The sequence below is a fragment of the Bos javanicus genome, chromosome 16 (assembly GCF_032452875.1).
Source record: "Bos javanicus breed banteng chromosome 16, ARS-OSU_banteng_1.0, whole genome shotgun sequence".
Taxonomy (NCBI): domain Eukaryota; kingdom Metazoa; phylum Chordata; class Mammalia; order Artiodactyla; family Bovidae; genus Bos; species Bos javanicus.
Genome location: NC_083883.1, coordinates 36,609,868 through 36,622,895, shown reverse-complemented (window position 1 = coordinate 36,622,895; position 13,028 = coordinate 36,609,868). Strand labels below are relative to the sequence as shown.

The 13,028-nt window shown below is 46.1% G+C and overlaps 1 long non-coding RNA gene and 1 pseudogene across 1 annotated transcript in view; one reads left to right on the top strand and one right to left on the bottom strand.

Moving 5' to 3' along the window:
• Positions 1–11,749, bottom strand: part of LOC133227699 (uncharacterized) — a 127,849-nt gene extending 116,100 nt beyond the window's left edge. Inside the window, exon 1 of the long non-coding RNA XR_009729913.1 lies at positions 11,406–11,749. This is a non-coding gene — a long non-coding RNA (uncharacterized LOC133227699). The remainder of the gene's footprint in view (positions 1–11,405) is intronic.
• Positions 758–1,636, top strand: LOC133227418 (small ribosomal subunit protein eS4, X isoform-like; annotated as a pseudogene).
• Positions 11,750–13,028: the final 1,279 nt, after the last annotated feature.

The following is a 13,028-nucleotide window of genomic DNA, read 5'->3' as shown; positions in this document are numbered from 1 at the left end:
AAAGCAAAGGGATGATGTGAATCTGAGTCAATAGCTGAACGTTTCCCCTCAACTGAAAACACTTCAATGAAAGAAAAATAAAAAGATAGCATAGTTACCTGATTAAAACCTCATTGCCATCATGTAAGCATGACCTGAAAACGGACAACTTCAGGGCAGTAAACGCTGCTTTCTCCTGATTATTTTAGGGTTTTGTGGGAAACGATGCTTTTAGAAAAACTATAAAAAATGATAACACTTAATGCTAGTGAGCACAGGGCAAAATTAATGTACTCATGTACTGCTTGTCATGATATAATAGTACAATCACTTTGGATTGTTAATGCAAAGCATTTGTCAGAAAAAATTCACAGCTTTTGGCCTGGTCATCCCACTCCAAGGAAGCTACTCTAAGGTAACAAAGAGAAGAAAAAATATATAGGCACAAAACTGCTCATTACAGCATAAAAAGGTCGACCTTGTACAGTCCCAAGTATATACCATACACTGAAAATATTTGTTGAAAAGCTAAATACATACAGCAGTCTGATAATGATTTAACAAATTTACACAAATAAGATGGAATATTACACAGAAATTAAAATTATAGTAGAAAGTCTATAAAATATGAGGAAGACTTCATAGTATAAAATTAATATACATTTCAAGATAATATTCAAATTGATTGCAATTAAACAGATATGTGTATGCATGACGAAAAATAATATGGAAAAATAGAAATAGTTGAGCAAAGTGAGAAGATGGAGAAGAAGGCAGGCCTCTTTTCATGCCTAGCACAGCCATGGCTCAGGGTCCCAAGAAGCATCCAAAGCACGTAGCCGCTCCAAAACACTGGATGCTGGATAAACTGCCTGGTGTGTTTGCCCCTTGTCCATCTACCGGTCCCCACAAGCTGAGGGAATGTCTACCCCTAATCATTCTCCTAAGGAGCAGGTTTAAGTATGCCCTATCAGGAAATGAAATGAAGATTTGCATGCAGCATTTCATTAACATCAATGGCAAACTCCACACCAATATAACCTACCCTACTGGTTTTATGGATGTCATCAGCATTGATAAGACTAGAGAGAATTTTCATTTGATCTGTGACACCAAGGATCATTTGCTGTTCATCATATTACACCTGAGGCGGCCAAGTATAAATTGTGCAAAGTAAAAAAGATCTTTGTGGGGACAAAAGGAATCCTTCATCTGGTGACCCATGATGCTCGCACCATCCATTACCCCAATCCCCTCATCAAGGTGAATGACACCATTCAAATTGGCTTGGAGACTGGCAAGATTACTGATTTCATCAAATTTGACACTGGTAACCTGTGCGTGGTGACTGGAGGTGCTAACCTGGGAAGAATTGGTGTGATTGCCAACTGGGAGAGACATCAGGTTCTTTTGATGTGGTTCATTTGAAAGATGCAAACAGCAACAGCTTTGCCACATGGCTCTCGAACATTTTCATTATTGGCAAAGGCAACAAATGGTGGATCTCTCTTCCCTGTAGAAAGGGTATTCGCCTTACCATTGCTGAGGAGAGAGACAGGAGACTGGTAGCCAAACAGAGCAGTGGATAAAATGATCTCTATGTGATGTGATTGGAAAAGTCTTTGTACTTAAAGATAATACCAAGTGATTAATTAAAAAAAAATGAGAAGATTGAAAGAAATATTTATAATTTTACTAAACTTACTCTAATCCTGTGGTATTTTCTTTGCCACTTCAGAAGTGCTTCTTACAGAAAGAAACCTACACCACCCGTAAAGACAAGAGATGGCAAAGATCTTTGGGGTTAAATTTAAGCAATCATTTTAAAAGTCCTTTTGTATAACTCTTAGAGAGTTAACCGGCCTGTGCAGGGGGTGAGGGGCGCTGCCCTTGTGGGAAACACTGTAAACATCCCTTCAGTTCAGTTCAGTCGCTCAGTCGTGTCCGACTCTTTGCGACCCCATAAATTACATCACACCAGGCCTCCCTGTCCATCACCAACTCCCTTAGAACTGCTTAAAACAGATTCCTCCTCTATATACTCAGAGTTACTTGACTTCATTTCGCAATAAAAATGAAGGTGGAGGGGCTTCCCTGGTGGCTCAGTGGCAAAGAATCTTCATGCCTATTCAGGAGCCTCGGGTTCAATCCCTGATCCAGAAAAATCCCACAGGCCTCATAGCAACTAGGCCCATGTGCCACAGCTATCAGCGGTGCTCTGAAGCCCATGCACCCTAGAGCAGTGCTCGGTAACAAGAGAAGCCACTGCTGGTCGCAACTACACAAAAGCCCAGACAGTAATGAAGACCCAGCACAGTCAAAAATAAATAATTTTTTTTTAATAGCTCCTTTGCCCCTGGATCCTCATACTGTTTCTGAAAATACAGTCACCCTGTTTTCCTAATGTGGTCACCTTACCTTCCTGGGCTAGTTCTGCACATGTTTAACAGGACTCTTCTTCCCCTCCAGAAGGGCACAAAAAAGAGTGGCCCTGTTTGACACATCACAAAGACAGAGCCGAGAGCCACGGGCAGGGCAAGGGGACTGAGATCAGGCATCTCTTGGGTTTAAGGGGTTGGGAGCATCTACTGTGGCTCTCAGATGTCTTCTTCTCCCCAAAGCACATGCAAAAGCTATGATTTTAAACAAGCAATAAATAGCCAGGCTTAGTTGGTTTAGCAGTAAAGAATCCGCCTGCCAATACAGGAGATGTGGGTTTGATCCCTGGGTCAGGAAGATCCCCTACAACAGGCAATGGCAATTCACTCCAGTATTCTTGTCTGGAAAATCCCAAGGACAGAGGAGCCTGGTGGGCTACAGTCCATGGGGTCATGAAAGAGTCAGACATGACTGAACAACTAAACAACAACCAGGCTTAGTTAAACATGAAAGTGTGTCCAGAGGGAAAAATAGATACAAATCCTGGAGCCCAGGAGAGGAGTGTGGAAGGGAGAAGCAAATTCTTCCCAGCTCAGCCTCAGTGCTGCTGGGACGACGGGTACTGAAGTGATTGAATACATGTGAGCCTCACGTAGAAGAGGAGCTACTACTCTCCTGCCCAAGCACTAAGGAGCTCTAAATGAAGGAGGGCAGTCAATCTCCCGACAGATCTCATGGCCAGGCCACCATAAAATATCCTAGCAGTGCCTACTCTGATATTAGACAGGAGATTGGATCCACTTGCTTTCTGTTTTAAACCCACTACCTGCAAAGTACCAGGCACTTGACAAGTATCCTCGCCTTCTAATCTCATAATAACTCTGCAGATTAAGTATTATTTTTCCCTATTCTATGGATGAGGAGGCAAAAGTTCAGCAAGCTTTAAAAATTATACCAAGATGCTCACCATAGCAACAGAGTTTCAAACTAGGTCTGCCCTGCTCCCAATACGGTGGTGCCTTTTGCACTCCCCCACACTGTTTCACAGGATCCGGCAAAGAAGAATTGGGGTTAGAAGAAGAGTTTCATCCTTAGGAGTGCCCAGGAGTTTGCTCAGAGTCCCCCAGTCAAAAGCATGCTGCACCGGTTTGTGCTCAATCTCCTCTCTTTCCAGTCTTCCCAGTCACCTTCACTGTATCCTTTGAGTTTGGAGAGCATTTGCATAGCTTTTAATAAATAAGATTCTCTTTTTTCTACAATAAGCACACTAAGGTTGATATTCAAGAAAAAATTAATAAAACTATGTCTAAACATCAGGAAATAAGGACTTCCCTGGTGGCACAGTGGATAAAAATACACTTGCCAATGCAGGGAACACAGGTTCAGTCCCCGGTCCAGGAAGATTCCACAGGCCAGGGGGCAACTAAGCCCCATGCGCCACTATTACTGAAACCCACATGCCCAGCGCCCATGCTCTGCAACAAGAGAAGCACCACAATGAGAAGCCTGCACACCGCAATGAAGAGTAGTCCCCACTCCCCGGAACTGGAGAGAGCCCACGCAAAGCACCGAAGACCCAGTACAGCCAAAATAAATAAATAAATATTTTTTAAAAAGATTAAAAAATCCAGAAACAGAGGAGACAATGAGGAAAAACATTATGGTGAATTAATCAACGTAGAGCTCAACTTTCAGTTTGGTTTTTACCTATCTTAGCATAGCTCACAACATTTCCCTCCATTATCATCATGACTGTCTGTTGTTCAGTGACTAAGTTGTGTCCAACTCTTTGCGACCCCATGGACTGCAGCTCACCAGGATTCCCTGTCCTTCACCATCTCCTGGAGCTTGCTGAAACTCACGTCCATTGAGTTGGTGATGTCATCCAACCATCTCGTCCTCTGTTGTCCCCTTCTCCTTCTGCCTTTAATCTTTCCTAGCGTCAGGGTCTTTTCTAATGAGTAGGCTCTTCGTATCAGGTGGCCAAAATACTGGAGCTTCAGTTTCAGCACCAGTCCTTCCAATGAATATTCAGGGTTGATTTCCTTTAGGTTGTTTATCCAGGACCTAATTGTGATAAATGTGGGAGAGTTTAAGTCACCCTACCGAGGCTTGGACTTCAGTGACCAAGGAACTGTAATTAGATAGATGCCTTATTCACCCAACAGTCCATCCCTAAGAGATGGCTTTTCCCAGCCTTTACCCTCTTCCAGATCTTTGGCTCCCCTGACGTGAGCTACAAGCACATGTGCAGTATACATTGCTTCAGAATGGTTCTTCTAGGTCAGTGAACAAGGCCTGGGCTGCAAAACCTGCCTATCCTCCAGGGTAGAAGGAACCCAGTCCCAGCAAGTTGCCCTGAAGCAGCAGCTGCAAAATGGTGATGGTCTGATCCCATTTGTAATGGACATGCAATGTGACCCAAGGCTCCTCAGCCACCCTGGCTCCAGGAGTCTGGAGGGAACACCCAGTCCATCCAGCTAGGTCCTGCCTGAGCAAGGAAGTCCAATTTCTTTAACTCTATGTTCAAGGGAGATATGCACCAATGGGTAAGTTACTTGGTATTAGGCAGACACCTTGTTCTCCCAAAAACCCATACCTTTGACCTGACGTTTCTGAACCCCTACCCTGTGCCACATCCCTGACCACAGTGAACTTTGCTGAACATGCATGTGCAGCACACACCCTTTCAGCAGGTCTTCTACAGCCAGGGCTCTTCAGATCTGTTTACCTGGCCCCATTCCTTCCATTGCCTCCAGGATGGAGGGAGAAAACACCTCCAAACCACTCTGAAGCGGCAGCTGGGAATGGACAACAGATAGTCTCCATTAGGATCTGCTGCCTTAAAGGGATCCAGGTCTCTCCAATGACCCCACAGGGCTCCCAGTTTTCTATTATGGGAAGATAACGTGGCTAGCTAGCTAAGTAGTCATTTTCCTTCCAGCTCTGCCTTAAGTGAGAACACCCTCCAATGATTAAGTCAGGGCTTGGAATAAGGTAGAAATCCAGTTGCTCTAAGAATCAGATACCATGACCAAGACTCTCTGGAACCTTGCCGTCTCAGATCCCTGGCTCCCTAGAATGCTGCAGGCACATGTGCAGTACAAACCCCTTCAGGGGGCCTTGGGCCCCAAGTTCTTTCGGTGTGAGGATTTAGGGTGCAGCCCCAAGAACCTTCACAGCCTATGTTGTAGAGGAAGCCCAACCCCCCAAACTCCCCAAAATCACATGGAAATGACCATTCAAATGGGCAACAGTCAGCCCCCATTGGTACAAGCTACCTGATGGAGATCCAGGGTTTCCAAATGACCTTTACTGAGGGATACTCACACCAAGCTGCCAGACCTGCCCTGGAAAATCAGTAAGGTTCCTACAGTTCTGCCTGAAGGGGAAACATGTATATGAAGGTGTTAGGTAAGGCTTGGGATGGGCTTCTCTGGTAGTTCAACTGGTAAAGAATCTGCCTGCAATGCAGGAGACCCCAGTTTGATTCCTGGGTTGGGCAGATTCCCTGGAGAAGGGATAGCCTACTCACTCTAGTATTCTTGGGCTTCCCTGGTGGCTCAGATGATAAAGAATCTGCCTGCAATGCAGGATACCTAGGTTGGATCCCTGGGTTGGGAAGATCCCCTGAAGGAGGGCATGGTAAACTACTCCAGTATTCTTGCCTGGAGAATCCCCATGGACAGAAGAGCCTGGAAGGCTACAGTCCATGGGGTCGAAAGAGTTGGACACAACTGAGCTACTAAGCATACCACAGCACAGGGTTTGGGATTAAACAGATGCCTCTTTCCCCAATAGCTAGCTCCTATAACAAGTCCTCTCTAGGACCCCGCCCTGTTCCAGATCCCTGGATCCCCTGAGCTCTGCTTGTGTATCCATGCACAGCACCACCCCTTCATCAGGCATTGGGCAGCAGGAGCCCTCCAGGTCTTGGAGCTAAGGCTGACCCCCACCTCTTACATAGCCTCCAGGAAGGAGGGAGCCCACCCCCGGATATTGCTCTAAGAAGGCAGCAGCAAGTGAGTTACTGTCATTCCTGTTAAATGACAAAAATTCAACAGAGGAAATTTAAAAGATCTGATTGACTTTATTGAATCAGGATCATCCCACCTTGAAGACCATAAAGAAGGCTGAGCACTAAAGACTTGATGCTTTCGAATTGTGGTGCTAGAGAAGACTTTTGAGAGTCCCTTGGACTGCAAGGAGATCAAACCAGTCAATCCTAAAGGAAATCCATCCTGAATATTCATTGGAAGGACTGGTGCTGAAATGTCAACACTTGAGCCACCTGATGTGAAGAGCTGACTCACTGGAAAAGACCCTGAGGCTGGGAAAAATTGAAGACAAAAGGAGAAGGGGGTTCCAGAAGCTGAGATGGTTAGATAGCATCACCGATTCAATGGACATGAATTTGAGCAAACTCTGAATAGTAGTGGAGAACAGAGAAGCCTGGTGGGCTACAGTCCATGGGGTCGCACAAAGTCAGACATGACTTAATGACTGAACAACAACAATAACAACATCCCACCTAACAAATAGGGAGGAGCTACCAGGAATTTTACAATATGAAGATGTATATAAGTGGGAGAGGGGAGGGTCATCTTCTTTTCAGAATGGAAAAGGCCTATGTGCCAAATTACCTCACTGATGCTGACCAGAAAAATCCAGACTGACAGGTTCAGACTACATTTCTGGGGAAAGTAGAAATCGCAATTAGGTCTTAAGCTTTGGTCTAATTATATGAGCTTAGCGCCAGTGACTCCATTTTGAGGCTGTTACCTCTTTTTTAGCAGTTCCCATTTGGACTTGTTGCCTGATGGGGTCCCAGGCTTCTCTAGCAACCAGGACTCCTAGATGCCTCTTACAGAGGGACACCCTGGCCATTGTCCCTGGTCCCATTTTAGGGCAGTCCGGTTTTCTCCTGTTCTGGCTGCAGTGGGCATATACCTGTTGGGGTAAATTAGGGCTTGGCCTTAGATAGATATCTTGTTCCCCCAAGAGCCTGCTCCTGTGACCCGACCACACCCATGCACCCCTTGCCTTCTTCCCGATCCCTGGCTCCTTTGAAGTGTGCTGTGCATCTGCAGAATAGCCACCCCTTTAGGCAGGCCTTGGGCAGCTGGGGCTGTCAAGGTCTGTGGAGCTAGGGTCCACCCCAATCTTTTGCAGAGCCTCCAGGAGAGGAGAGAGCCCCCCATACAACCGTCTGAGGTGGCAACTCCAAGGGACCAGTATCAGTCCCCACTAGGACTAGCTGCCAGTTGGAATCCTGGGCTTCTCCACCAACCAGGGCTCCCAAGTGTCTGTTACTGATGGATACCCCCTTCGCCTGCCAGTCCCTAACCTGGCAAGGCAGTGCAGTGTCCTACAGCTCTGCCTTCATGGGAATATGTGCACTTAAATAGATGATTTCTTCCTCCCAAGAGGCAGGTCCTGTGCCTGGTTTCTGCAGATCCTGTCCCATTCCCTACTCTCGACTCTCCTGAACTGCTGCACTTGTGAGAAGTATACACCTCTCAGAAAGCCTTGGGCAAGATCAGATGTCTCACCCCCTGTAAACTTACAGCTGTCACCTGCATTAAAATTCAGGGCTACTTATATGATGGCAAAAGGAAAAGGAAGAGGTTCTGAGAGCTACCCCTCTGAGTCTAGCTTTCTCTCTCTTGCCTTTTGAAGTCTGCATGCCATCTCTAGAGCCCCGTGAACAGCTTTCAAACAAGCTGAAGACCTTGTCTTCACCAAGAAGATGGCTTCTGCAGGAGGAACAGCCTCAGCTGAAACAGGCTGGCTTTTTAAAGCACTTTGTGCCAAGTCACTTCAGTCGTGTCCGTCTCTTTGTGACCCCATGGACTATAGCTGCCAGGCTTCTCTGTCCATGGGATTATCCAGGCAAGAATACTGGAGTGGGTTGCCATGCTCTCTTCCAGGGGAATCTTCCCCACCCAGGGATCGAACCCATGCTTGTGATGTCTCCTGCACTGGAGGCAGATTCTTTACCACTAGCACCACCCAGGAAGCCCCAGAGGCCTTTGAGAGTGCTCTAAAAATTTACTGTTGAAGCAGCAGGGAATGCAGGTGGCGATGGGGAGCAGGGATGATGGGGTGAGTTTACTGAATTCTAAGCCCCATTTGGTCTTTGGGAGACAGAACTCGGGTGTTCTGAACCCTAGCAGAGTACTCTTGTCTTCGGAGTGTCTCCCAAGACACAACGACTCCTCACTATTTGTCTTTTTCCTTCCTCAGGAATGCAGCTTGCGACAAGGAGATGGTTTGAATCATCCACTTTCTGAGGGCTCAGCCTTAAAAGCAGATGGATTCTTCCTCCTGCACTAATCCTTGTCAGCTAGAAAGCCCCATCTTTACACCTGCCTGGGGTCCATATATCATCTATAAGACACTCACTAATACTGCAGACCCTGCAAGCATGGATCGGAAGCTGAAGGTCCTTAAAGCCTGGAAAACTACGTCCTCTAAAGCCGACACTGCATTGTATTCTCATAGGTGTTCCATATTGATGGTTTGGTTTAGGGGTTTTAGTTTGTTTTGATTGTTTGATCTTTTGATTGTTTGCCTATCCTATTCTTAAAGGCAGCTTTCATCTTGATGACGTTTCAGCTATCGCCATGGCTCTCTTTAAAGCTGATACGTTTTGCATGGGTAGTTCTTTCTCTAAAAGGAAAATCTGCAGTAACATTTCTTTTTTTAAGTTCTGCAGTCAGCCAGGAGACAGCCAGGACGCAGTGAGGAACGGTTGGTGAATTGGCGCTTTGCTGCCACCTAGTGTCGGCGGGCGAGATTGACGTGGAAAGAAGCTGGGAAAGCTAGTGGATTTGGGGGTGTGTCTTTGGACATTCACCTTCGGTGGTCCACAGATGAAGATTTTCGGGCTCTGGGCCAATCCTACATGGCAGTGGGGGTGAGGGGATGTGCAGAATTGTGGGTCACACGGTTGTCTCTGAACTGCTCAGCTTGCTAGCTCCTTGATTTAAGGAGGCTGACCACACATGCCTACAGAGAGAAAACGAAGCTGGCACCTTTCCTCTCATGCCACCATTAGGGCAAATCTGATCATATCTCCCTCCCCTTGAATCCCATATCCCTCCTCCCATGTCCTTCCCCGGTGAATAAGCAGAAAGAGGGAAGAGGAAGAGGCAGAGAAACAGAAGCAATGATTTTCTCAATCATCTCCATCTACAGAGATCATCTCTACAGAGAACGCTTGGAACGAAAACCAAGACTGTTGAGGGAGAGACGGTGACCTTGAATCTGTGCACGGAAATCTCCAGGAGATGCAAACTATCACAGTGATATGCATGGCTTCCCACCAGGAAGGACTGGAGTCCTTATTGCTTTAGTCGCTCAGTTGTGTCCAGCTCTTGTGTCCCCATGGACTGGCCTTCTCTGTCCATGGGGTTTCCCAGGCAAGAATACTGGAATGGGTTGCTGGGGTTGCCATTCCCTTCTCCAGGGGATCTTCCCAACCCAGGGATCGAACCTGCATCTCCTGCATTACAGGCGGATTCTTTACCTCTGAGCCACCAGGGAAGCCCAAGGGCTGGAGAGGACCCTGAAAATCAACTAGAAACAAACACTCAGGAACTCAGGAAAATTAGTGTCAGGTTAGTTTAATATGTCTGATGGTTGGTTTGGTTCATCTGCAAGTTCAAAACCCCAGTAGGAGTGCCTGATATGTATTATGTATGCCCCAAATTGGGAACAATCACACAATATTTCTTCAAACGTTTAACAATAATGCTATGAACATTAGCTAATAAGAAGGGTCAGATACTGGAAGGTTAAATTCAATTTTCCAGTTAACTAAGAATTAATGTTGAATGGCCTCTCTTGAGTTTCCCAGGTGGCTCAGTGGTAAAGAATCCACCTGCCAATGCAGGAGATGCAGGTTTGAACCCTTGGTCAGGAAGATCCCCTAGAGGAGGAAATGGCAGCCCACTCCAGTATTCTTGCCTGGAAAATTCAGAGGAGCCTGGCTGATGGGCTACAATCCCTAGGGTGGCACAGAATCGGACACAACTGAACATTCACTCACATGCCTCTCTCATCCAAAAAAGTGGTTGCTGGTAGTTGTAACTCTCACACATCTGTGCCCTCTTCTATATTTCTGTTAACATATAGAGAGACAATTTTGAGATGCGAGTGGGGAGGATTAATGATGCATTATATAGCAGAATTCCATCCAAAAATAATTTAACAGGCTAGAATTCAACAGATGCTTTTATAAGAGATAAGACTAAAGTCCTGCAAATAGATTTTAATAAGTTGACCACACAGGATACAGGATGCACAAATTTGCCTTAATAGCAGCTGATGTGGGAAAACCCAGACATTTTAGTTACCTGATATGCTGCTGCTGCTGTCGCTTCAGTCGTGTCCGACTCTGTGCGACCCCATGGATGGCAGCCCACCAGGCTCCGCCATCCCTGGGATTCTCCAGGCAAGAACACTGGAGTGGGTTGCCATTTCCTTCTCCAACGCATGAAAGTGAAGTCACTCAGTCTTTTCCAACTCTTAGCGACCCCGTGGTCTGCAGCCTACCAGGCCCCTCTGTCCATGGGATCCTCCAGGCAAAAGTACTGGAGTGGGGTGCTATTGCCTTCTCCAAGTTACCTGGTACAGCTGCCCCAAAATGCCAAGAGTCTCAGGCAGCACCGATAGAGAGGGGTGTCCAAGGTAAACAAAATCAATACTAAGGGGCAGGTTTATTTATTTATTTTAATTGGAGGCTAATTACTTTACAATATTGTGGTGGTTTTTGCCATATATTCACATGAATCAGCCAGGTTTTAATCAGTCATATATTATTGCAATAGAGAAAAGAGTCCAGTGTGAATTTACTCCACTTTGACTTGCACAGAGGTGACTGGGTATTTTAAAGGGAGAATGAGGGAATAGGAAGGGAGAGGGTGAGCAGGGGCTCAGTAGAGTCAGGGAAAAGAAAAATTGAAAACAAAACAAAACAAAACAGGTAGTGAGGGGTGGTTGATCCTTATGATCCTCGTCCAGATTTGCTAACTGGCACTTACCTCCCACAGAGGCTGCGAAATGAAGACTCTATCTTCAGATGTTGGCTGGAACAACAATCAGTTCTTTGGCGGCCTTAAGTTTTCTTAGGCAGCTACTTTCAGTGGGGCTAGTGTCATCCTAGGGATATGTCCTTGAGCGGTTAGAAATCATATCAGTGTTTTGTTCACTGATATCTTCATAGATATCTTCACAGGCCAAAGTTAAGGCCTTGTTGAGAAAGGGCTCAGGGGAGCCTAGCTAGAGTTTGGTCAAAGAGAGACTTTTTGTCAGAGGTAGAGTGTTGGAATTCGGGAAGATCGTAGTTCTGGTGATTACTGAAAAACTAGGATCTTGCCTGTGGCTTTCTCTGGTGGCTCAGTTGATAAAGAATCCACCTGCAATGTGGGAGACCTGGGTTGGATCCCTGGGTTGGGAAGATCCCCTGGAGGAGGGCATGGCCACCCACTCCAGTATTCTTGCCTGGAGAATCCCCATGGACAGAGGCGCCTGGCGGGCTACAGTCCATGGAGTCCAAAGAGTTGGACACAACTGAGCGACTAAGCACAGCAGAGGATCATGCCTGCAATGCTGCATTCCATTCTCTGCCGGGCCACGGCAAAATATAAGGGGAACCAGGATAATGAAGGCTCTGGAAATCACATCAAATCAGGAAAATCTGAAGCTGAGAGGATGTTTAGAATAGAAGACTTGGGGGGAAACTGAAGAGCTATGGGGAAGGGGGAATGGAGTTAAGACCTTTGCAACACAATTGTTTAAAACAATCAGGTAAATTGCATTGCAAGAAAATGGGGGTCTCACTGAAACCACGGGTAATCATCGGTTAAATCCATTACATCTATAACCTGCTTTCACTGACCAAGGTTGTTTTAATGTTGCTACAAAAAGCTTGCATGTCATCCAAGCGGCAGTGCAGCCTAAATAACAGGTTGTGAGCGCAGGGGTTTTCCAAGAGCTTGGAGTCAGCTGTGTCTAGTTTGAGCTGAGCCAGGTAAAGCCGGATAGGCCCACTGACCCTAAAACTCGCCCTGCATAAGGGTCTGATGAATGACCTCTGGCTGTCAGAGGGTCAAAAACTCTACTCTCTGATCATGCTAAATTCCCCCACTTTTAATGTGCCTTCCATGAAGAAGCATATAACTCAGGTATGCCTGCACAGAAAACTGCCTAACTCACATTTTCCCTACCTCTAATCATCTATCTCCATGCTTAAGACCACCTTGCTTCCTTTATCCCATAAATATCGCAAGCCCCTCACTTTTGGAGAGGCAGATCTGAGGCTTGTTCTCATCGCCTCGTTTGGCTGCCTTGTTGATAAACTGTTTCTTGGCTGCAAACTTTGCTGTCTCAGTATTTGGTTTGTGGTGCACTGGGCAAACGGCCCTGGGTCAGCAAAACCACCATATGGTTCACAGAGTCTAATGGCTATGAGAGATGTCGAAGAAATAATTCCTGTCTTGGATAGGATTTGGACACATACACACACTAAAGTCTCTTCCTGGCCCAACTACTTAACCAGTTGTGTGACCTTAAGAAAATTTCTTAACATTTCTGAGCCTCAGTTTCCTTTCCCACAAGTAATGGTGCCCGTGTCACAGAATGATGGTAAGAACTAAAGCGGGTAA